This window comes from Aquarana catesbeiana, linkage group LG09, assembly GCF_042186555.1.
Source record: "Aquarana catesbeiana isolate 2022-GZ linkage group LG09, ASM4218655v1, whole genome shotgun sequence".
NCBI lineage: Eukaryota > Metazoa > Chordata > Amphibia > Anura > Ranidae > Aquarana > Aquarana catesbeiana.
The window spans coordinates 4,379,694-4,403,389 of record NC_133332.1 but is presented as its reverse complement, the minus strand read 5'-3'; positions in this window follow the sequence as shown (position 1 = coordinate 4,403,389).

Sequence of the window (23,696 nt, the reverse complement as noted above, 5' to 3'; positions counted from 1 at the left end):
TGTAGTGACGGGCAAAGTCTGCACACGTCTCCTTCCTCACAGATGATATGAACAAATCTCTCACTTTCCCTCCAGGCGGAATGGGAATCCTCCGATGTCTTCACCCATTTCATGGCAGTGTAGCTGACGGCGGCTCTGTGATCTCCTTCCTGAGCTGTGATAACAATGAGCAGAACCTTCTCCCGGGTTCGGGCTGTTCTGGATGCAGATGTGTCCTCTGACCCTCCCGGAGATCCGCTCTCTCCATCCCGGGGATGTATCTCAGCCTTTTTTCCAATCCAATCCAAGGCTCCAAATTGATCCGATCCTGGCGATATGGCCGGAGCACTCTGATGGGGGTTTCGGAGTTGGGATGTAATAACTCGGTTGGGTTCTGTAGCTGATCATTTTTTTTTATTTGCAGTATTATTTTTTTTCCATTGTTTCTTTTTGGAAGATCCACTTCCTTCTTTTGGTCTCCAATAGTGGCGTTGCTAGGGGGTGGCTTTTGGGGCTATAGCCCTGAATCTGGGGCCCATAGCCTCGAGTCTCTGCAGGGGTCCCCAAGGGGAGGGGAGGCTCACTGGGGACCCTGATGTAAGTGGGGGGGGGCTCTCTGGGGACCCGGATGCAAGGGGGGGCTTTCTGGGGACCCTGATTTTAAGGGGGAAGCTCTCTGGGGACCCTAATGTAAGGGGGGCTCTCTGGGAACCCTGATGTAATAGGGGGCTCTGTGGGTACCCTGATGCAAGGGGGATGCTCTCTGGGGACACTGATATAAGGAGGAGGCTCTCTGGGGACCCTGATGTAAGGGGAGGCTCTCTGGGGACCCTGATGTAAGGGGGAGGCTCTCTGGGGACTCTGATGTAAGGAGGAGGCTCTCTGGGGACCCTGATGTAAGGGGGGGGGCTCTCTGGGGACCCTGATGCAAGGGGGAGGCTCTCTGGGGACTCTGATGTAAGGGGGGGCTCTCTGGGGACCCTGGTGTAAGGGGGGGCTCTCTGGGGACCCTGGTGTAAGGGGGGGGGGCTCTCTGGGGACCCTGGTGTAAGGGGGGGCTCTCTGGGGACCCTGGTGTAAGGGGGGGCTCTCTGGGGAGCCTGGTGTAAGGGGGGGCTCTCTGGGGTTATACACACACACACACGTATATTACTGTATATACATGTGTATTAGGGATGAGCTTCGTGTTCGAGTCGAACCCATGTTCGACTCGAACATCGGCTGTTCGATCGTTCGCCGAATTGCGAACGTTATGGGCCGTTCGCGCTAAATTCGTGTGGCGCGTCACGGCCCATAATTCACTGCGGCATCGCAGTGCATTGCTGGCTGATGATTGGCCAAGCATGCACTATGACCCGCATGCTTGGCCAATCACAGCGCTGTCAGTAGAGAGAGCTGTAATTGGCCAAAGCCAGGGTGGCTTTGGCCAATTATGGCTCAGGGGATTTAGTACACACCCCACACTATATAAGGCCGCCTGCACGGCGGCCCTGTGTAGTGTGTGTTCCGGTGTGCTGAGAGATAGAGAGAGAGAGAGACAGTGTCATTTGATTTGAGTTAGATAGATTAGGCAGAACAGTCAGTCAGTTAGCTGCACTTACAGTGTATTGTGTATATATATGCATCCCAGGTGTTGCATATATATATATACACTGTATTCAGTTTAGCTAGATCTGTTCCTGTTATCTTCTATCTAGACTATTTACATTTAATGCAGTGCGTCCTGCTCACAGTGTTCAGCTAGATCCGTTCCTGTTAAATTCCTACTGACCGGCAGGCTTGTCTGGTTACAGTATATAAAGCTACCTGAAGAAAATTACAGGTGTTCTATTTGATCCTATTAGTACCACGGTCAGGCAGCTAGACTATTTACATTTAGTACAGTGCGTCCTGCTCACAGTGTTCAGCTAGATCCGTTCCTGTTATCTTCCTACTGACAGGCAGGCTTGTCTGGTTACAGTATATAAAGCTACCTGAAGAAAATTACAGGTGTTCTATTTGATCCTATTAGTACCACGGTCAGGCAGCTAGACTATTTACATTTAGTACAGTGCGTCCTGCTCACAGTGTACAGCTAGATCCGTTCCTGTTATCTTCCTACTGACAGGCAGGCTTGTCTGGTTACAGTATATAAAGCTACCTGAAGAAAATTACAGGTGTTCTATTTGATCCTATTAGTACCACGGTCAGGCAGCTAGACTATTTACATTTAGTACAGTGCGTCCTGCTCACAGTGTACAGCTAGATCCGTTCCTGTTATCTTCCTACTGACAGGCAGGCTTGTCTGGTTACAGTATATAAAGCTACCTGAAGAAAATTACAGGTGTTCTATTTGATCCTATTAGTACCACGGTCAGGCAGCTAGACTATTTACATTTAGTACAGTGCGTCCTGCTCACAGTGTTCAGCTAGATCCGTTCCTGTTATCTTCCTACTGACAGGCAGGCTTGTCTGGTTACAGTATATAAAGCTACTTGAAGAAAATTACAGGTGTTCTATCCCAGCTTAGTGCAGCTACAGGCCATTAGTATGTCTGGAAGGCCAAGAAGGAGAGGCAGACAGTCACAAGCCAATAAGAGAGGGCAAGCAGGCTCTGTGTCTAGTGCTGGTCGTGGAGACGGTGCATCCTCATCAGCACGTGGCCATGGGACACGCTTGGCCTTTTTTTCGGCAGCTGGCCATGTTGAGCCGCAACATGCGGAAGACTTGGTCGAGTGGATGACCAAGCCGTCCTCATCCTCCTCATCCTCTCTCACCCATGCCCAGGGTGCTTTGTCTGGCAAAGCAGCGGCCTCTTCCCTCAGCTCAATGTCATCAGTGACTCCTTCCCTAGCTCCACCATGTCCTCATGAGGATTCCCTCGAACTGTTTGACCACAGTGTTGGGTACATGCTCCAGGAGGATGCCCAGCGTTTGGAAGGCTCTGATGACGATACTGAGCTCGATGAAGGCAGTAACATGAGCGCGGACAGAGGGGGTGCCCAAGAAGGACAGCAATCTGGCAGTCATGCTCCCCCTGCTGCAGCATACTGCCAGGTTTGCTCCAGTGATGAGGCGGGAGGGGATGATGAGGTCACTGACTCAACGTGGGTGCCTGATAGGAGAGAGGAGGAGGAGGAGGAGGAGGAGGAGGAGGAGGCGGCAGCACATCACCAACGAGGCAGGATGCCCTCCAGGGGCCAGCCTAAGGGCAGCACATTGACTGCATCACACCCCAAAGCTCCACATGTGCAGGGCGCTGCAGTCTCTGCGCGTTATTCAAAAAGTTCTTTGGTGTGGGCCTTTTTTGAGACGAGTGCATCAGATAGCACCGCTGCTATTTGCAACATATGTCTCAAGCGTATCTCGCGTGGCCAAAATATCTCCCGCTTGGGTACCACATGCTTGACCAGACATATGTTGACCTGCCATGCAGTTCGTTGGCAAGCGTATCTAAAAGACCCACACCAAAGAACAAAGAGGATCTCTCCTTGCTCCTCATCAGCTGAGATTTCCAACCCCACTAGACCTTCAGTCCTCTCTGAGACCTGCAGTGAGAGGAATGAAGGTGTAGAATTAGGTGTGTCACAGCCAAGTACTTGTGGGCAATCTGCTTTTGGTACACCGACGTCAGATTGTACCAGGCAAATTTCCCTGCCCCAGCTGCTGCACCGCCGAAAGAAGTTTGCTCCCAGCCATCCACATGCCCAGCGGTTGAATGCTAGCTTGGCAAAATTGCTAGCACTTCAACTGCTGCCTTTTCAGTTGGTAGACTCTGCCCCCTTCCGTGAGTTTGTGGAATGTGCGGTTCCTCAGTGGCAGGTACCCAAACGCCACTTTTTCTCACGGAAGGCGATTCCGGCTCTCTACCGGCATGTGGAAGGCAATGTCCATGCCTCGCTGGACAGGGCGGTCAGTGGTAAGGTGCATATTACCGCTGACTCATGGTCCAGCAGGCATGGACAGGGACGTTACCTAAGTTTCACGGCGCATTGGGTGACTCTGCTGGCAGCTGGGAAGGATGCAGGACAAGGTGCAGTAGTGTTGGAGGTTGTTCCGCCACCACGCCTCCAAAATGCTGATTGTGACACACCTCTCTCCTCCACCCCCTCCTCTTCTTCTTCCTCCATGGCCTCTTCCTCGGAACCAGCGGTGCTCCGTAGGCGTTCAAGGGGCTACGCAAGTACGCAGGCCAAAAGATGCCATGCGGTGCTTGAGCTGGTGTGCTTGGGGGACAGGAGCCACACTGGGGCAGAGGTTCTGTCAGCTCTGCAGGGGCAGGTTCAGAGGTGGTTGACGCCACGCCAACTTAAGGCAGGAATGGTGGTTTGCGACAATGGCACCAACCTCCTCTCTGCCCTCCGACAGGGACAAATGACCCATGTGCCCTGTTTGGCTCACGTCCTTAACTTGGTGGTGCAGCGGTTCTTGGGCAGGTACCCGGGCTTACAGGATGTCCTGAGGCAGGCCAGGAAAGTCTGTGTGCATTTCCGCCGGTCATATAATGCCAGTGCTCGGCTGACGGACCTCCAAAAGGAGTTTAACCTGCCCAAGAACCGCCTAATCTGTGACATGCCCACCAGGTGGAACTCAACGTTGGCCATGCTGCAGCGGCTGCACACGCAGCAGAGGGCCATAAATGAGTACCTGTGCGACTATGGCACCAGGACAGGGTCAGGGGAGCTTGGTTTTTTTTCCCCACGCCAGTGGGCCATGATCAGGGATGCATGCACTGTCCTGTCACCATTCGAGGAGGCCACGAGGATGGTGAGCAGTGACAGTGCATGCATCAGTGACACTGTCCCCCTTGTCCACCTGTTGGAGCACACGCTGCGTGGAATAATGGACAGGGCACTTGAGGCAGAACAGAGGCAGGAAGAGGAGGACTTCCTTAGCTCTCAAGGCCCCCTTTATCCAGACAGTGTTCCTGCGTGCCCGCCGATCACACAGGAAGAGGACGAGGAGGAAGAGGAGGAGGAGGAAGATTGTGTCAGTATGGAGGTGGAGCCTGGCACTCAGCATCAGCAGCAGTCTTTAAGGGATCAGTCCCAAGAAACACATGGACTTGTACGTGGCTGGGAGGAGGTGGCTGCGGACCATGTCGTTCTTAGTGACCCAGAGGACTCCGGACCGAATGCCTCAGCAAACCTACGCTGCATGGCCTCCCTGATCCTGCAAAGCCTGCGTAAGGATCCTCGTATTCGTGGTATCAAGGAGAAGGACCAATACTGGCTGGCAACCCTCCTTGATCCACGTTACAAGGGTAAGGTTGCGGACCTTATCTTGCCATCGCAGAGGGAGCAGAGGATGAAACATCTTCGGGAGGCCTTGCAGAAAGGTCTGTGCAACGCGTTCCCAGAGACTGGGAGTTTACAAACTCCTGTTTCTGGACAACGTGTTGCTGAGGCTTCGGTCAGTCAAAGAAGGAGCGGTGGAGAAGGTGGCCGTCTGACCGATGCGTTCAGACAATTTTTTGGTCCGCAGCCCCAAGGTATGATCGGTTCCAGCAACCATCGCCAGCGTCTGTTTTACATGGTGCAGGAATACCTAGGGGCAAGATCAGACTTGGACACCTTTCCCACCGAAAATCCTCTGGGTTACTGGGTCTTGAGGATGGATCACTGGCCAGAGCTTGCACAGTATGCAATTGAGCTACTGGCCTGTCCTGCATCCAGCGTTCTTTCGGAACGCACATTCAGTGCTGCTGGAGGCGTGGTAACCGATCACAGGGTGCGTCTGTCCACCGACTCGGTCGATCGGCTGACCTTCATAAAAATGAATGAGTCTTGGATCACCACCAGCTACCAAGCACCTGATGCTGATGTAACCGAATAATTTTTTTTGAAATCTCAGATCCCTTCAAAGACTGCCTATGCTGATGCTGAGTGACTATCCCTGAGTAATTATCCTCTTCCTCCTCAATCATCACGCTGATAGCTTGTTGCAGTGTTGTGGCACCAGCACCAGTGCCTAAGGCCCAATTTTTCTGCCCCTGTCTAACAGGGGCGTGTAATTACAATTTTTGATGCAATACTTTGCAGCAGGGCTCGTTCCTGCGTTCCAACTAGAGTGTCTGTGAGGGGTTGCAGTGTTGTGGCACCAGCACCAGTGCCTAAGGCCCAATTTTTCTGCCCCTGTCTAACAGGGGCGTGTAATTACAATTTTTGAAGCAATAATTTGCAGCAGGGCTCGTTCCTGCGTTCCAACTAGAGTGTCTGTGAGGGGTTGCAGTGTTGTGGCACCAGCACCAGTGCCTAAGGCCCAATTTTTCTGCCCCTGTCTAACAGGGGCGTGTAATTACAATTTTTGAAGCAATAATTTGCAGCAGGGCTCGTTCCTGCGTTCCAACTAGAGTGTCTGTGAGGGGTTGCAGTGTTGTGGCACCAGCACCAGTGCCTAAGGCCTAATTTTTCAGCTCCTGTTCAACAGGGGCATGTAATTACAATTCTTGATCTAATATTTCACAGCAGGGCCCTGTGAGGGCTTACAGTGTTGTGGCCACAGCAACACCTAAGGCCCAAATTTCTGCTGAGTATATAGGGCAGGACCCTACTTTCAAACATCTAACTTACAAACGACTCCTACTTGCAAACGGAAGGAGACAACAGGAAGTGAGATGAAATCTACCCCTAGGAAGGGAAATTCTCTCCTGTAAGAGTTAATATGGGAAAACAAGTTCTCCTTTCCACTGATGCTTTCCAATCCTTGTTCCACAAAAAAACCCAAATTTTCAAAAAACATTTTTCATTGGGACAAAAAAGTGAGGTGAAATCTTCTGAAGAGGAGGAAAGACAGCAAAACAAATGTCACAGGGGTGATAACCCTTCCCTATGTTTTCCAAAAAGCTTAGAAAAGATTTTTTGGCTGGAGCTAAACACGTTAAAAATGTTCAAAATTACAAAGAGATTCTACTTAACAACAAACCTACAGTCCCTGTCTTGTTTGCACCGCCTGTATACTGCTGTTCAGAGTATATAGGGCCTGGTGGCCCCACACCTTTCCTTATTTTAATTTGGGTGCGGGGTTCCCCTTAATATCCATACAAGACCCAAAGGGACTGGTAATGGACTGGGGGGTACCCATGCCGTTTGTCTCACTGATTTTCATCCATATTGCCATGACCCGACATGACATTAAACCCGCAAGCAGTTTTAAATGAGATTTTTTCCTTTAAAAATGACATTTGGTGCAGGGACTGTTCTAAACATGGGAAACACGCGTCACTTTACAGGCATACTATAGACACCCCCCAGGTACGATATTTAAAGGAATATTTCACTTTTTTTTTTTTACTTTAAGCATCATTAAAATCACTGCTCCCGAAAAAACGGCCGTTTTTAAAAGTTTTTTTTGCATTGATACATGTCCCCTGGGGTAGGACCCGGGTCCCCAAACCCTTTTTAGGACAATACCATGCAAATTAGTCTTTAAAATGAGCACTTTTGATTTCGAACGTTCGAGTCCCATAGACGTCAATGGGGTTCTAACGTTCGTGCGAACTTTCGGTCCGTTCGCGGGTTCTGGTGCGAACCGAACCGGGGGGTGTTCGGCTCATCCCTAATGTGTATGCCCAACCAAGCATATGACTTTCTTTACTACGCTGCTATGGGCTCTAGCCCCAGATCTTTTGTAGACCTAGCATCTCCCCTGGTCTCCAATGTGTTGCTACAAATGTTGTAATACGGCTCCAATCACTTTACACATTGTAACGATTGGCATCCAAAAATATGCAATTCGCTCCAATCGGGATCCAGTCACAATGATTTATTTAGAACATGCCGATCGGTAACACGTCCTACAAAATTTGGTGCATTAGTTAAAGCCCATCTCTGGCATCCTTGCAGATGTGTCCTCTGACCCTCCATCCCGGGAACGTATCTCAACCTTCTAATCCAATGTGCCAATTTGAAGCCAAAATTGCGGATTCCGGGGATTCAGCCGGAGCACCTTGAGGACGTTTTGAATGGGATGAGATGTAATAACACAGGTGTGTTCTGTAGATGCCCGTTTTTTTTCTTTTCAAGAGATCCTCTCCCTTCTTTGGTCACCAGTGTGTTGCTACAAATGTTCTAATCACTTTACACATTGGCAGCCAAAAATGTGCAAAAAGCTTCAACGAGTGACTGATGACTGATGTAAAGCCCGCCAAATGGTAGCGTTTCAAATCGCTACAAAATTTGGTGCATTAAAGCCCATCTCCTCACATCCTTCCCACAATCCTGACCCCATGGCTGCCATTAGAAATCATGGGTCCCCCCCCGTATAGCCTACCTGAGAGGGCCCCTATCCCCCGTGAAACATTTCCACTATCGCAATCCTTAGCTCGAGTTGATGCCACCATTCGTGCTGAATTCAATCGTTTGTCTTTCAGCGCCTCAGTGCTCGTCCAGAGTCTTCCTCCTGTGATTTGCTATGCAGCCTCCGCCTCTTCATCCTGTATGCACAGCCCTGCTCTCTGACCCCCAAACTCCCCTACCTGATGGTGCTCATATCTCACACTGCACCCCAAAACTCAGCCCAGAGTTTCCCCTCCCGCTTTATCTAAGACTGTGGTCTCCAAACTGTGGTCTCCAAACTGTGGCCTGGGGGCCAGATGCGGCCCTTTGCTTGCTTTTATCTGGCCCTTGGGACATTATTTCATCTACTGAAACCAACAATGGGGCATAATTCCCCCCCCCCCACACACACACACACTGACACCAATGAAGGAGCACAATTTCTCCTAATGGCACTACTAATCGGGCAAAATTCCTACTAATGACACCAATGATAGGACACTAATCCTCCCAATGACACCAATGATGGGGCACAATTCCTCCCAATGACACCAACGATAGGGCACTAATCCTCCCAATGACTCCAATGATAGGGCACTAATCCTCCCAATGACTCCAAGGATAGGGCACTAATCCTCCCAATGACACCAATGATAGGGCACTAATCCTCCCAATGACACCAACAATAGGGCACTAATCCTCCCAATGACACCAACAATAGGGCACTAATCCTCCCAATGACACCAACAATAGGGCACTAATCCTTCCAATGACACCAACGATAAAGCACAAGTTCTCCCAATGACACCAAAGATGGTGCATTGTTTTTCTCCCACTGACATCGGGACCTTTTTTACTTCCAATGGCCAGAGCCCCCCCTCCCAAAAGTATGAAGGGCACTAATACTCCCAATGACACCAACGATAGGACACTAATCCTCCCAATGACACCAACGATAGGGCACTAATCCTCCAGATGACACCAACGATGTGGCACTAATCCTTCCAATGACACCAATGATAGGGCACTATTCCTTCCAATGACAACAACAATAGGACACTAATCCTCCCAATGACACCAAGAATAGGGCACTAATCCTCCCAATGACACCAATGATAGGACACTAATCTTCCCAATGACACCAACGATAGGGCACTAATCCTCCCAATGACACCACTAATCCTCCCAATGACACCAACGATAGGGCACTAATCCTCCCAATCACACCAATGATAGGGCACTAATCCTCCCAATGACAACAACGATAGGACATTAATCTTCCCAATGACACCAACGATAGGGCACTAATCCTTCCAATGACACCAACGATAGGGCACTAATCCTCCCAATGACACCAACGATGGGACACTAATCCTCCCAATGACACCAACGATAGGGCACTAATCCTTCCAATGACACCAACGATAGGGTACTAATCCTTCCAATGACACCAACGATAGGGCACTAATCCTTCCAATGACAACAACGATGGGGCACTAATCCTCCCAATGACAACAACAATAGGACACTAATCCACCCAATGACACCAACGATAGGACACTAATCCACCCAATGACACCACTAATCCTCCCAATGACACCAATGATAGTGCACTAATCCTCCCAATGACACCAGCGATAGGGCACTAATCCTCCCAATGACACCACTAATCCTCCCAATGACACCAATGATAGTGCACTAATCCTCCCAATGACACCAACGATGGGGCACTAATCCTCCCAATGATAACAACGATAGGACACTAATCTTCCAAATGACACCAACGATAGGGCACTAATCCTCCCAATGACACCAACGATAGGGCACTAATCCTCCCAATGACACCAACGAAGGGGCACTAATCCTTCCAATGACACCAACGATAGGGCACTAATCCTTCCAATGACACCAACGATAGGGCACTAATCCACCCAATGACACCAACGATAGGACACTAATCCTCCCAATGACACCAACGATAGGGCACTCTTCCTCCCAATGACACCAACGATAGGGCACTCTTCCTCCCAATGACACCAACGATGGGGCACTAATCCTCCCAATGACACCAACGATAGGACACTAATCCACCCAATGACACCAACGATAGGACACTAATCCTCCCAATGACACCACTAATCCTCCCAATGACACCAATGATAGTGCACTAGTCCTCCCAATGACACCAACGATAGGGCACTAATCCTCCCAATGACACCAACGATAGGACACTAATCTTCCAAATGACACCAACGATAGGGCACTAATCCTCCCAATGACACTAACAATAGGGCACTAATCCTCCCAATGACACCAACGATGGGGCACTAATCCTCCCAATAATAACAACAATAGGACACTAATCTTCCCAATGACACCAACGATAGGGCACTAATCCTTCCAATGACACCAACGATAGGGCACTAATCCTTCCAATTACACCAACGATAGGGCACTAATCCTCCCAATGATAACAACGATAGGACACTAATCTTCCAAATGACACCAACGATAGGGCACTAATCCTCCCAATGACACCAACGATGGGGCACTAATCCTCCCAATAACAACAACAATAGGACACTAATCTTCCCAATGACACCAACGATAGGGCACTAATCCTTCCAATGACACCAACGATAGGGCACTAATCCTTCCAGTGACACCAACGATAGGGCACTAATCCTCCCAATGACACCAACAATAGGGCACTAATCCTCCCAATGACACCAAGGAGAGGGAACTAATCCTCCCTATGACACCATCGATAAGGCACTAATCCTCCAAATGACACCAAGGATTGGGCACTAATCCTCCCAATGACAACAACGATAGGGCACTAATCCTCCAAATGACACCAAGGATTGGGCACTAATCCTCCCAATGACACCACTAATCCTCCCAATGACAACAACGATAGGGCACTAATCCTCCCAATGACACCAACGATAGGGCACTAATCCTTCCAATGACACCAACGATAGGGCACTATTCCTCCCAATGACACCAACGATAGGGCACTAATCCTTCCAGTGACACCAATGATAGGGCACTAATCCTCCCAATGACACCAATGATAGGGCACTAATCCTTCCAATGACACCAACGATAGGGCACTAATCCTCCCAATGACACCAATGATGGGGCACTAATCCTCCCAATGACAACAACAATAGGACACTAATCCACCCAATGACACCAACGATAGGACACTAATCCTCCCAATGACACCAACGATAGGACACTAATCCTCCCAATGACACCAACGATAGGGCACTAATCCTCCCAATGACACCAAAGATGGCGCATTGTTTTTTCCCACCGACATCGGGACCTTTTCTACTTCCAATGGCCATAATCCCCCCCTCCCCCCTAAAAGTCTGAAGGACAGTAAACTGGCCCTTTGTTGACAAAGTTTGGAGACCCCTGATCTAAGAGGTGCCATCCAGCAGCGGTACCGATTCAGATTTCGACAACATTTGGTGCAATAATTAAAGCCCATCTCCTGGTATCCCTGCAGATGTGTCTTCTGACCCACCCAGGGATCCACTCTCCATCCTGAGAACGTATCTCACCCTTCCAATCCAATCCAATGTTCCAATTTGAAGCCAAGATTGCCGATTCCAAAGGTACGGCCGGAGCACTGCGAGGGGGTGCGGCGTAATAACTCTTTATCTGATCATTTTTTTTTATTTGAACCATTTTTACGTTTTTTTTTGTTTTCATAAGATCCAATTCCTTATTTTGATCTCCAATATGTTGCTACAAATGTTGTAATACGGCTCCAATCACTTTACACATTGTAACAATTGGCAGCCAAAAACGCGCACTTCTCTCCGACGAGTATCCGGTCACAATGACTGATTTAGAACACGCTGATTGGTAATGTTTCAGATTGTCTACATTTGGTGCATTAGTTAAAGCCCATCTCCTGGCATCCCTGTAGATGTGTCTTCTGACCCTCCCGGAGATCCACTCTCCACGTTGGGAACGTATCTCACCCTTCCAATCCAATCCAATGTTCCAATTAGAAGCCAAGATTACCGGTTCCAGAGATCCGGCCGGAGCACCTTGTGGACGTTTTGAAGTTGTGATGTAATAACACAGTTGTATTCTGTATATGATCATTTGTTTCTTTTTGGAAGATCTGCTCCCTTCTTTGGTCTCCAATGTGGTGCTACAAATGTTCTAATACGGCTCCAATCACTTTACACATTGTAACAATTGGCAACCAAAAACGTGCCAATAGCTTCAAGGAGTATCCAGCCAATGACTGATTTAAAGCCTGCCAAGTAGTAGCGTTTCCCACAATCTCGATCCCAGGGCTGCCATTAGAAATCACGGGGTCCCACACAGCCTCTTCCTTCTTTGGTCTCCAATGTGGTGCTACAAATACTCGAATACGGCTAATGGTTAGATAAGAACCGCGCTGCAAACAAGTGTATTATAATATAAATAGATCTCTGAGGGATCCACATAAATATCAAAAAGAAAAAAACATGCGAAAATAAATGATATGAAAAATCACACCAGTGAAATAATAAAGTCCAAAAATTCAAATAATGTCCAATAAGGTGCAATGAAGCTAATAAATCCTTCCGGTGACACCACGTGAAAGAATCCACCACCAGGTAAAATAAATGCTTACCAACAGCAAGCTGTGAAACGTCCTGATATGATCGACAATGTAGGGGGAGGATGACCAGGATAGCCAGGCAGACCAGGCATCCCAGGGTGGCTCCGTCCAAAGGATCGATATACAAGCAGCAGGGAGGACCCAAAAAGAATAAAGAAACGGCTCTCCATAGCGCAAATCAGTAGGTATAAACAATTTATTAAATAGATGATTGCACTTACGTAAACAGCAGAGTTAAAAGCAAGGATAAAAATACAGCAGCCGGCCATCGAACGCCCGTTCAAGACGAGATACCCAGCGATGACGTCAGCGCGTCAACCTTCCGACGTACGTTTCGTCTTAGAAAGATGTCGTCTAGGGAACGAGGATTCGAATACGGCTCCAATCGCTTTACACATTGAAACAGTTGGTAGCCAAAAATGTGCCAATAGCTTCAACAGGTATCCAGCCAACGACTGATTTATAGCATGCTAATTGGTAACATTTTAGATCGCTACAAAATTTGGTACAATAAAGCCCATCTCCTGGCATCCTTCCCACAGTCCGATCCCAGGGCTGCCATTAGCAATCATGGGGCCCTACTAACCTACCTGAGAGGGTCCCCATCCTACATAACAACGTTTCCACTCTCACAATCATTTGCCAGAGCTGACCCCACCCTTTTTTACACCATGCTAAACCCAATCGTTAATCTCTCCCAAACCTCAGTACTCCTCCAGAGTCTTTTACCCGTAATTCGCTATCCAAGCCAAGTGCATCCTGTATGCACAGCCCTACTTTCTGACCCCCATCTCACCTACCTGGTGGTGCTCATGTCTCGCACTGCACCCCAAAACGAGAATCTCCCCTCCTGCTTTATCCAAGAGGTGCCATCCAGCAGCTGTCCCAGGGTGATGGCGCCCCCTGCAGCACAAAACGACCCAAGCAGACGCTTCAGCATGGAGCCTGTTGGGCTCCTTTGTTGGTCCGATGGGCCCGGGCCCATTTTAGGAGTACTGCCTGCACCCTCTATAGGCAGCCCTGACCCACCCAATCACCATTAAAGAAAAAAAACACCTTCTGTAGCCCTTTTTAACCCACCTCAGTCCGCTCTCCCCTTTCATCGCTCTAATCCCAGGAATGGAGACCAGTAATCTGCTGCTACAGTTTAGGCTTGTCCCCCACTGGACCCTTCATTGTGTGACCTTATCACACCATCCCTGGCATCTTCAGGTCCTGTGAGGACCCCACCCATGGGTCCCTCGTCTTTTTTCCACCACCTGAACTGGTCCTGGGACGTTTTAGTAAATATTTCGCTGGGGGTGAAGACCTTATTTTAGTCCCGGTAATGTCATCACGGGGTCTCTGTGCTTCTCTATGCAAGGTAGATCATGGCTGGTGGTAGGGGATGGTAGGTGGCTGTACATAGCTTCCTGGAAACACCCTGTTACCCAAAAAGACCCGGTGTGTGAGCCGCTGAGGCTTTGGAAGGGGTGCTAGTCCTCAGTATCCACTTCTGTGAGTGCTGGCTTGGGGGGGGGGGGCGCTTGTCATGTCTTCTACCGTCACTATGTATAAAAGAATATCTCCCCGTGGCCGCACATCGAATCAATCCCATCAATCTGTAATGTGTGTCTCAGCATGGGCACCAACCAGGCCACGCCTCCAACTCGTTTCGCTCCGCCCCTTGGAGCTTAATCATGGGGAGGATCATGGGGATTCCTGAAAACACCCTGCCTCAGCTCTCTCGAGCCCTCAGTCTTAATGCAAGAAGTGGGAGGAGTTATGCAAATATCGAAATGCCCTGATGGTTGGGTGTCAGTCTGGAGGAGTGGGCATTCCTGCGCAGGCTGTATTTGCATGCAGACCGCCCACGTGTGATGCTGAGCCTCCATGATGGCAAGAACTGAATACCAATGAAAAAAGGGGGCGGGGCCATGGGCAGTCAAGCTGGGGAGGAAAGGCCTAGATCAGTGGCCTCCAAACTGTGGCCTGGGGGCCGGATGTGGCCCTTTGCTTGCCTTTATCTGGCCCTAGGCCAGTGATGGTGAACCTTGGCACCCCGGGAGTTTCCATGATGCTCTTGCACTCTGAAGCGTAGTTGAGCATCATGGGAAATGTAGTTCCAAAACATCTGGGGGGGGCAAGGTTCACCATCACTGGCCTAGGGACTCTATTCCTGCCACTGATACAAGACACTATTCATCCAACCATGGGACACCATTTCTCCCACTCAGGGCCGAGACAAGGGGGTGGGCAGGAGGGGCAGCTTCCCTGGGCACTGTGGTATCACGTGAGGTTGGGGGGGGGGGAGGCACTGTGAAGAGATTGAGAGGGGAAGGGTATTTGTGTTGGGAGGAGGAATTTGGGGGGCAGCAGGGGGTGATTCAGGGGTATTTGGGAGGGGGGATAGGAGAAGAGGATTTGTGCTAGGAGGGTAGATTTTGGGGGGGTGGGGTTGTGCTAGAATAGGCGATATTGTAGAGGGAGGAGGGGATTTGTGCTAGGAGGAGATTATTTTTTTTGAAGGGGGGATTTGTGCTAGGAGGAGATTATTTTTTTGGGGGGGGATTTGGACTAGTAAGGTGGATTGGGGGGTATTTGTACTAGGAGGGGGATTTAAAGTAGGGGGGAGAGAGTGTGTTCTTGGAAGGGAAATTTGAGGGGTGGGGGATTTGTGCTAGGAGGGGTGATTTCTTTTTTTTTGGGGGGGGGGCATTTGTGCTGGGGGGGTTTGAGGGATGGAGGGGGCAGAGACTTGTGCATGGGGGGGGATTTTTAGCAGGGGGGGGGGCGATTTGTCCTGGGAGGAGGGGGAGTTTATGCTTAGGGGGTAATGGTGCAGATTAGGGCCCAATTTTTTTGGGGGGGGATTTTTGCTGACACATAATGCTCATACGTCTTGGGGGGGGCAGTTTTTTGGCATGTTTGCCCCTGGGCTCTAGGTGACCTTGTCCCAGCACTGCTCCCAATGATGGGGCACTATTCCTCCCACTGACGACCAACAATGGGGCACAATTCTTCCCACTGACACCAACAATGGGGCACAATTCCTCCCACTGACACCAACAATGGGGCACTATTCCTCCCCAATACAAAATGTGGTGATGTTTACTCCCACTGATGCCAAGAAAAATCCCCCCCCCCCCAAAGTCTGAAGGACAATAAACTGGCCCTTTGTTCAATAAAGTTTGGAGACCCCTGCCCCCGATGATGCCGGACGTCCTCCAGCTTTGCCTGATTAGCTGCGGCTTCCAATGCGCAGCAAACAATTTCAATATGGGGGGGGAGGAGCCTCTGTAACTGGAGGCAAGAGGTCAGCCGGATACGAGAATAGCGCCCACTAGTGGCCAGTCTGAGTATTTTTTTTTTTTTCTTCCATAGTTGGGAACGTGCTGCGTTTCGCTCGTCTCATCGAACGCACAATGTTATGTAAAACACGCAGATCTGTAAGTGATGTTTTGGCACGCTCACACATTCGTTTTCAGTGAGATGACAGATTCTGTACAATATCTGCCAGAAACATTGTCTTAATGATAATATATTATTAGTCGCATAGAGGGGGAGGCGCCGTTTATCTCCTGTGATGGCGGAGCTCCATCGGGTTCACTTCTCCGGATCGTCATTCAATAACTTCAACAATTCACATTGTAAATGTTCTTTTATTTGTGAGAAATGAAGCGTTTCAGCAAACAAAGAAATATTTTACACTATCTATATATTGTTATTATATTTATACAGTACATATTCTTTTTTTTTTTTTCTGATGGATGTAGTTGTTTTTTTACTTTATACATAATTTTATGTTTTTTTTAACAGCTTGCCGACTGCTACAGTGCAAGCCGCTCTGCGCAGAATCACATACACATTATATTACCAAAAGTTTCGGGACGCCTGCCTTTACACACACATGAACTTTAATGTCATCCCAGTCTTAGTCCGGAGGGTTCAATATTGAGTTGGCTCCGCCCTTTGCAGCTATAACAGCTTCAACTCCTCTGGGAAGGCCGTCCACAAGGTTTAGGAGGGTGTCTATGGGAATGTTTGACCATTCTTCCACAAGAGCATTTGTGAGGTCAGGCACTGATGTTGGACGAGAAGGCCCAGCTCGCAGTCTCCTCTCTATTTCATCTCAAAGGTGTTCTATTGGGGGTTGAGGTCAGGACTCTGTGCAGGCCAGTCAAGTTCCTCCACCCCAAACTCGCTCCTCCATGTCTTTATGGACCTTGCTTAGTGCACTGGTGGGCAGTCATGTTGGAACAGGAAGGGGCCGTCCCCAAACTGAAGCACGAAATTGTCCAAAATGTCTTGGTATGCTGATACCTTAAGAGTTCCCTTCACTGGAACTAAGGGGCCAAGCCCAACCCCAGGCAGGTCAGTCAAGTTCCTCCACCCCGACCTCGCTCCTCCATGTCTTTATGGACCTTGCTTTGTGCACTGGTCCAAATCATTTGGTGGAGGGGGGATTATGGTGTGTGGGGGGGATTATGGTATAGGGGTTGTTTTTCAGGGGTTGGGTTTGGCCCCTTAGTTCCAGTGAAGGGAACTCTTAAGGCGTCCGCATACCAAGACATTTTGGACAATTTCATTCTCCCAACTTTGTGGGAGGTGTTTGGGGACGGCCCCTTCCTGTTCGAACATTACTGCCCACCAGTGCACAAAGCAAGGTCCATAAAGACATTGATGCAGGGCCACTGATACGTTGGGGGACCACCTGTCCTCTTGTAGGGGGCCCGAGGACACAGGGGGGGCCCACACAGGGAGGGGGATTAGTGACGGACGACAATTGTGTCTCTCTTCCTCCAGCAGATGAAAGCCGGTCTCTCCCCCTTTCCCTTCTGCCAGCTTTCAGCTGCTGGAAGAAGAGTGACACAATCGTTGTCTGTCTAATCCCCCTCCCTGTGTGGCCCCCCCAGCACTGGCTCTAATGTTAGCTCTGCAAGGTGAGTTTGTCATCTCTGTAACTCCCTGCAGTTCTTCCTGTGCTCCTTGTCCCAGCCTGTATATTTTTTCTCCTGCTCTCTCCTCCATTGCTCTGTCTCCCTGACACAGCTGATCAGCTGCATTCCCATGGGGGGGGGGGGAATGTACTGTTACCCCGGGTTCCATAGCGGCCTGTTATCTTGTCCCAGTGCAGTTTGGTGTGCTTTATGTAGCTGGGCTTCCCACTCCTCTCCCCCACACTGCTTCCTGACCTATGCACAGTGGCGGCCGGTGGTAATTTTTTTTTGGGGGGGGAGGGGCAGCAAACAGTGGCACCACCCCTCCCGGGTTGGTCGGTTGGGTTCGGAGCACTTACCCCCCACAGTGATCATAGGATTTGGGAAGTCCACCTCCCACCTGTCAGAGCCCTTTAAAGGAGAAGTACAGGTGAAAGCTGGTTTGGCTGCACTCCTCCTATGTATCACAAGAATGGAGTGCGTTCCGCACTCCATTTTCAGCTGACAGCGGGCTGTTGTCACAGAGCCGGTCACAGGCTCGGGCAAGACAATGGAATCGGGATCGGCCCACATGCCTGGACCGACACCCGGCTCAGCCTCTCCCGCCCCCTCCCCAGCCCAGCCACTCAGTGAGTGCGGGAGGTAAAGCAGAGAGCGGTGACTGACAGTCCCACCGGCTCTCTGCTCAGGGAGCTGTGAAGAATACCGAGCGATTGGCGGTTGTTTGATCGCTCGGATCTCAGTGTTAGAGGCGCCGGGGGACAGATGCTGCATCCACCTAAGTAAGTATGATTGGTAAATATATATATATATATATACAGGGCCTTTTTCTCGAAGAATGGGTGCAGGAACTTCCCCTGTCTGAGTCTCCCTTCTCTCTGCCCCCTACCCACCTCTGACCACGTCCCTTGATTCCACCCCCTACCCACCTACCAGTACTGCCCCGTTTAGAGAATACAGAACCAAGTATCATTTTGTGGTGCTAAATAATTTGTATGGAACATGTTGATGATAAAAAGAAAAGCAGTAAAATAGATCCCCTGCAGCCAGCAACAATAGAACCCCAGCAATAGATCCCCACACAACAATAGACTCCACCCCAACAACAATAGATTCCCCAGCAACAATAGATTCCCTGCACAACAGTGAACCACCCACAACAAAATATCACACCCAAGCAACATTAGACCCCCAGCAGCAATAACAGATCTCCCAGCAGCCATCATCAATAGATCCTCCAGCAGCCAGTACAAATAGACCTCTCCCTCAACAGTAGATCTCTTCCAGCAACATAAGACCCCCCCAGCAACAATAGATTCCCCATCAGCAACAATAGACCCTCACAGAAAATCAGATCCCCACCGGGTGACGATAGATCCCCCAGCAGCCAACATCAATAGACCCCCCCCAGCACACCCCACACCCCATGCTATTACATACATTCAGTGCTGGAGGTGCCGGAACTGCGTTCCCCCGCGTTCCCCCCGCGTTCCTGCTGAAAAAAAAGCCCTGTGTATATATATATATATATATATATATATATATATATATATATATATATATTTATTTTATTTTATTTTATTTCTTTTTTCTTTTTTATCTTTATTTTTTATATATTTTTTTTCTTTTTTATCTTTATTTTTTTATATATTTTTATATATTTTATCTTTTTTATCTTTATTTTTTTTATGCATTTTTTTATCTTTATATATTTTTTCTTTTTATCGCTGGCCGCTGCCTCTGCAGGGAGAGGTAAAAGCGCGTCCCCCAACTTAAAGCGTGAATGAACCCTTAAAGCGCATTGGGGGGGAGCGCAATGTGTTGCGCATAGAGGCAACATGTCCATTTTTTTGCGCCACCCATTGGCATGAACTCAAGCCATAGGACATATGGTCGTTGCGTTAGGACTGCGTTGGACAACGCTACTGGTGATACCGCCTCCTGAATGTTGGTGCTTAACGCGGAACCGTGCCAATTTATTCTAATTTTTTTTTTTACTTTTTTTTTTCTTTTTTATCATTTTTTTAATATATTTTCTTTTTTATCTTCATTTTTTTATATATTTTTATTTTTTTATTTATTTTTTCTTTTTAACTTTATTTTTTATATATATTTTTCTTTTTTATCTTCATTTTTTTATATATTTTTATTTTTTTGTTTATTTTTTTCTTTTTTATCTTTATTTTTTTATATTTTTTCTTTTTTATCTTTATTTTTTATGTATTTTTTCTTTTTTATCTTTATTTTTTTATACATTTTTATATTTTTTTTTCTTTTTTTTAATGCATTTTTCTATCTTTATTTTTTTAATATATTTTTCATTTTTATCTTAATTTTTTTAATACATTTTTTTCTTTTTATTTATATATTTTTTCTTTTTTTATCTTTATTTTTTTTGTGTGCTTTTCCTTGCTGATTAATAAGCCCTTGCGCTTTGATCCATGAATATTCATCTTACAGCCGCGCAATCCTTGGAAGTTACTGGGTGGGGGGGGGGCATCCGCGCCTGAGATTTGTCACATCTTTTTTTTTTCCCCCCGCGCTATTCCCCCAGGTCCGCGGCTAGTTTTTCATCGCATCCAGCTCCAAAAAACCCATCTGCGGCCCGCGTAATTAACATGACTAAAAAGATTTGGTGGGATTAAGTCGGTTTTTTTTTTTGTGCGCGATATTACACGTTTGTTTAAATTTTATCTCTGAAGCGCCATGCTACCCCTACAGCCTGGGCGTGAATCGACCAGAACCTTTCATTGTCAGACCCCTGCGCCTGTTTTGTACTGCGGCGGGTAAGGGAGGGAAGGCGAAGGCAGTTTAGGGGGTGGGGGGGGGTGGGGTGTGCGTCCTGGGAGGCGGCGTGTCAGAATTTATAATATAACTCGGCGTCCCCGTGTAAGGAGGCTGCGGGGACCTTCGCTGGATCCGTTACAGCAGGTTTATTACAATACGTCTCAATCAAACTGTTTTGTTTGGAAGGCCACCAGAATTTTTTTTTTTTTTTTTTACGCAAAGAAAAAAAAAAAAAAAAAGATTCGCCAACGTCGTGCCCGGCGGCGTGTGCGCGCGCCACAGAAAAAAAAAAAGAAAAAAAAGGGGGGGCCCATTTAACCGTTTGCGCTCTATGAAAAGATAAATAAAAATTGATTTATCTGTCCTCCTGCAAATTTTTGGACGCGCGTTTGGAATACCAAGGAGAAAAAATAAATAAATAAATAAATAAACCTGCGATTTTTTTTTTTTTTTTACCCCCGTTCTGAGATTGTCTCTGCAAATATTCCGCGGCAAATGAACAATGGTTGGGGCTTAAGCTGGGAGTCTCGCTTGGAAAAGCTCTCCCTCGGCTTCTTTAGCCTACAGCATAAATTTGATCTGCTAATTAGTATTCAAGTCATTCGCTCGGATAGAACGGCGCGTTTCAGCCAGGAGGTGGTTTAAGATTCACATAAATCATAGATCAATGACAGAATTCTAAGCAATGGATAGATTACAAAAGTAAGCTTTAGTTAAAGATGGATTAACCGCTTCCCGTCTGGAATACGCCAACGCCGCCACCTTTCTTTTTTTTTTTTTTTCCTCTGTTTTTATCGAACACAAAATATTTAAAGAATATTTTTCATGCGATTCCCCCCCTTCGCTTTGTTAATATTTACAGAAGCTTAATGAAAAAAAAAAACAATACAGAAAATTGATGGGGGGGGTGTGTTTGTGGAAACATTCCAAATTTCACGCTCGCAAATAAACGGCGGCGGATTCCCGAGCGCTTTCCGAGGTATCGGATGAGCCTAATGGAATTGTTTACAAATGGGGACGTTTAACGATTATTCACTAAGTGCATCGACGGAGCTGTCATGGATGCTAAGTGCGCGGTTTGATTTTTATATATATTTACGCTGCGTGTCGTGTTATGCATTGATTTATGCGCCGCGTAATGGTTTTGTAAATGTGGCCCCTTTTATTTAATAAAGTGGCCGAGATGATCAGGTGAGCTGAGTTTCCACAATTTCCTTACAAGTAAAAATTCCGCTCCTCTGGGGCTTCCACACCGCAAATATCCCTCGGTCTTCTAAAGGATCCTGTTAGTAGTTTGACTTGTCGCAAAGCACAGCAACAGAAGAGCTCCGCCATCCTAGCCAGTGACTTCGCCTAGGGGGAGGATGAGGGAATAATGATGTATCCCTCCCCAATTACCCTTCCCTCTGTGTTGTCTCTGCTGCCCTACCCTGACCTCTTCCATTTGATAGCCTTGCTTGACTCCCTCATCCTACCCTTACCTCTTCCCTTTGAAAGCCTTCTATGATCCCCTCATCCTACCCTGACCTCTTCCCTTTGATTTCCTTTGAAAGCCTTCTATGATCCCCTCATCCTACCCTGACCTCTTCCCTTTGATTCCCTTTGAAAGCCTTCTATGATCCCCTCATCCTACCCTGACCTCTTCCCTTTGATTTCCTTTGAAAGCCTTCTATGATCCCCTCATCCTACCCTGACCTCTTCCCTTTGATTCCCTTTGAAAGCCTTCTATGATCCCCTCATCCTACCCTGACCTCTTCCCTTTGATTCCCTTTGAAAGCCTTCTTTGGCTCCCTCATCCTACCCCAACCTCTTCCCTTTGATTCCCTTTGAAAGCCTTCTATGATCCCCTCATCCTACCCTGACCTCTTTCCTTTGATTCCCTTTGAAAGCCTTCTATGACTCCCTCATCCTACCCTGACCTCTTCCCTTTGATTCCCTTTGAAAGCCTTCTATGATCCCCTCATCCTACCATGACCTCTTCGCTTTGATTCCCTTTGAAAGCCTTCCTTGATTCCCTCATCCTACCCTGACCTCTTGTCTTTGATTCCCCTTGAAAGCCTTCTATGATCCCCTCATCCTACCATGACCTCTTCCCTTTGATTCCCTTTGAAAGCCTTCCTTGATTCCCTCATCCTACCCTGACCTCTTCCCTTTGATCCCCTTTGAAAGCCTACTATGACCCCCTCATCCTACCCTGATCTCTTCCCTTTGATTCCATTTGAAAGCCTTCTATGATCCCCTCATCCTACCATGACTTCTTCCCTTTGATTCCCTTTGAAAGCCTTCTATGATCCCTTCATCCTACCATGACCTCTTCCCTTTGATTCCCTTTGAAAGCCTTCTATGATCCCCTCATCCTACCCTGACCTCTTTCCTTTGATTCCCTTTGAAAGCCTTCTATGACTCCCTCATCCTACCCTGACCTCTTCCCTTTGATTCCCTTTGAAAGCCTTCTATGATCCCCTCATCCTACCATGACCTCTTCGCTTTGATTCCCTTTGAAAGCCTTCCTTGATTCCCTCATCCTACCCTGACCTCTTGTCTTTGATTCCCCTTGAAAGCCGTCTATGATCCCCTCATCCTACCATGACCTCTTCCCTTTGATTCCCTTTGAAAGCCTTCCTTGATTCCCTCATCCTACCCTGACCTCTTCCCTTTGATCCCCTTTGAAAGCCTTCTATGACCCCCTCATCCTACCCTGATCTCTTCCCTTTGATTCCATTTGAAAGCCTTCTATGATCCCCTCATCCTACCATGACTTCTTCCCTTTGATTCCCTTTGAAAGCCTTCTATGATCCCTTCATCCTACCATGACCTCTTCCCTTTGATTCCCTTTGAAAGCCTTCTATGATCCCCTCATCCTACCATGACCTCTTCCCTTTGATTCCCTTTGAAAGCCTTCTATGATCCCCTCATCCTACTATGACCTCTTCCCTTTGAAAGCCTTTGATTCCCTTTGAAAGGGATCCCCTCATCCTACCATGACCTCTTCCCTTTGAAAGCCTTCTATGATCCCCTCATTCTAGCATGACCTCTTCCCTTTGATTCTATTTGAAAGCCTTCCTTGATTCCCTCATCCTACCATGACCTCTTCCCTTTGATTCCCTTTGAAAGCCTTCT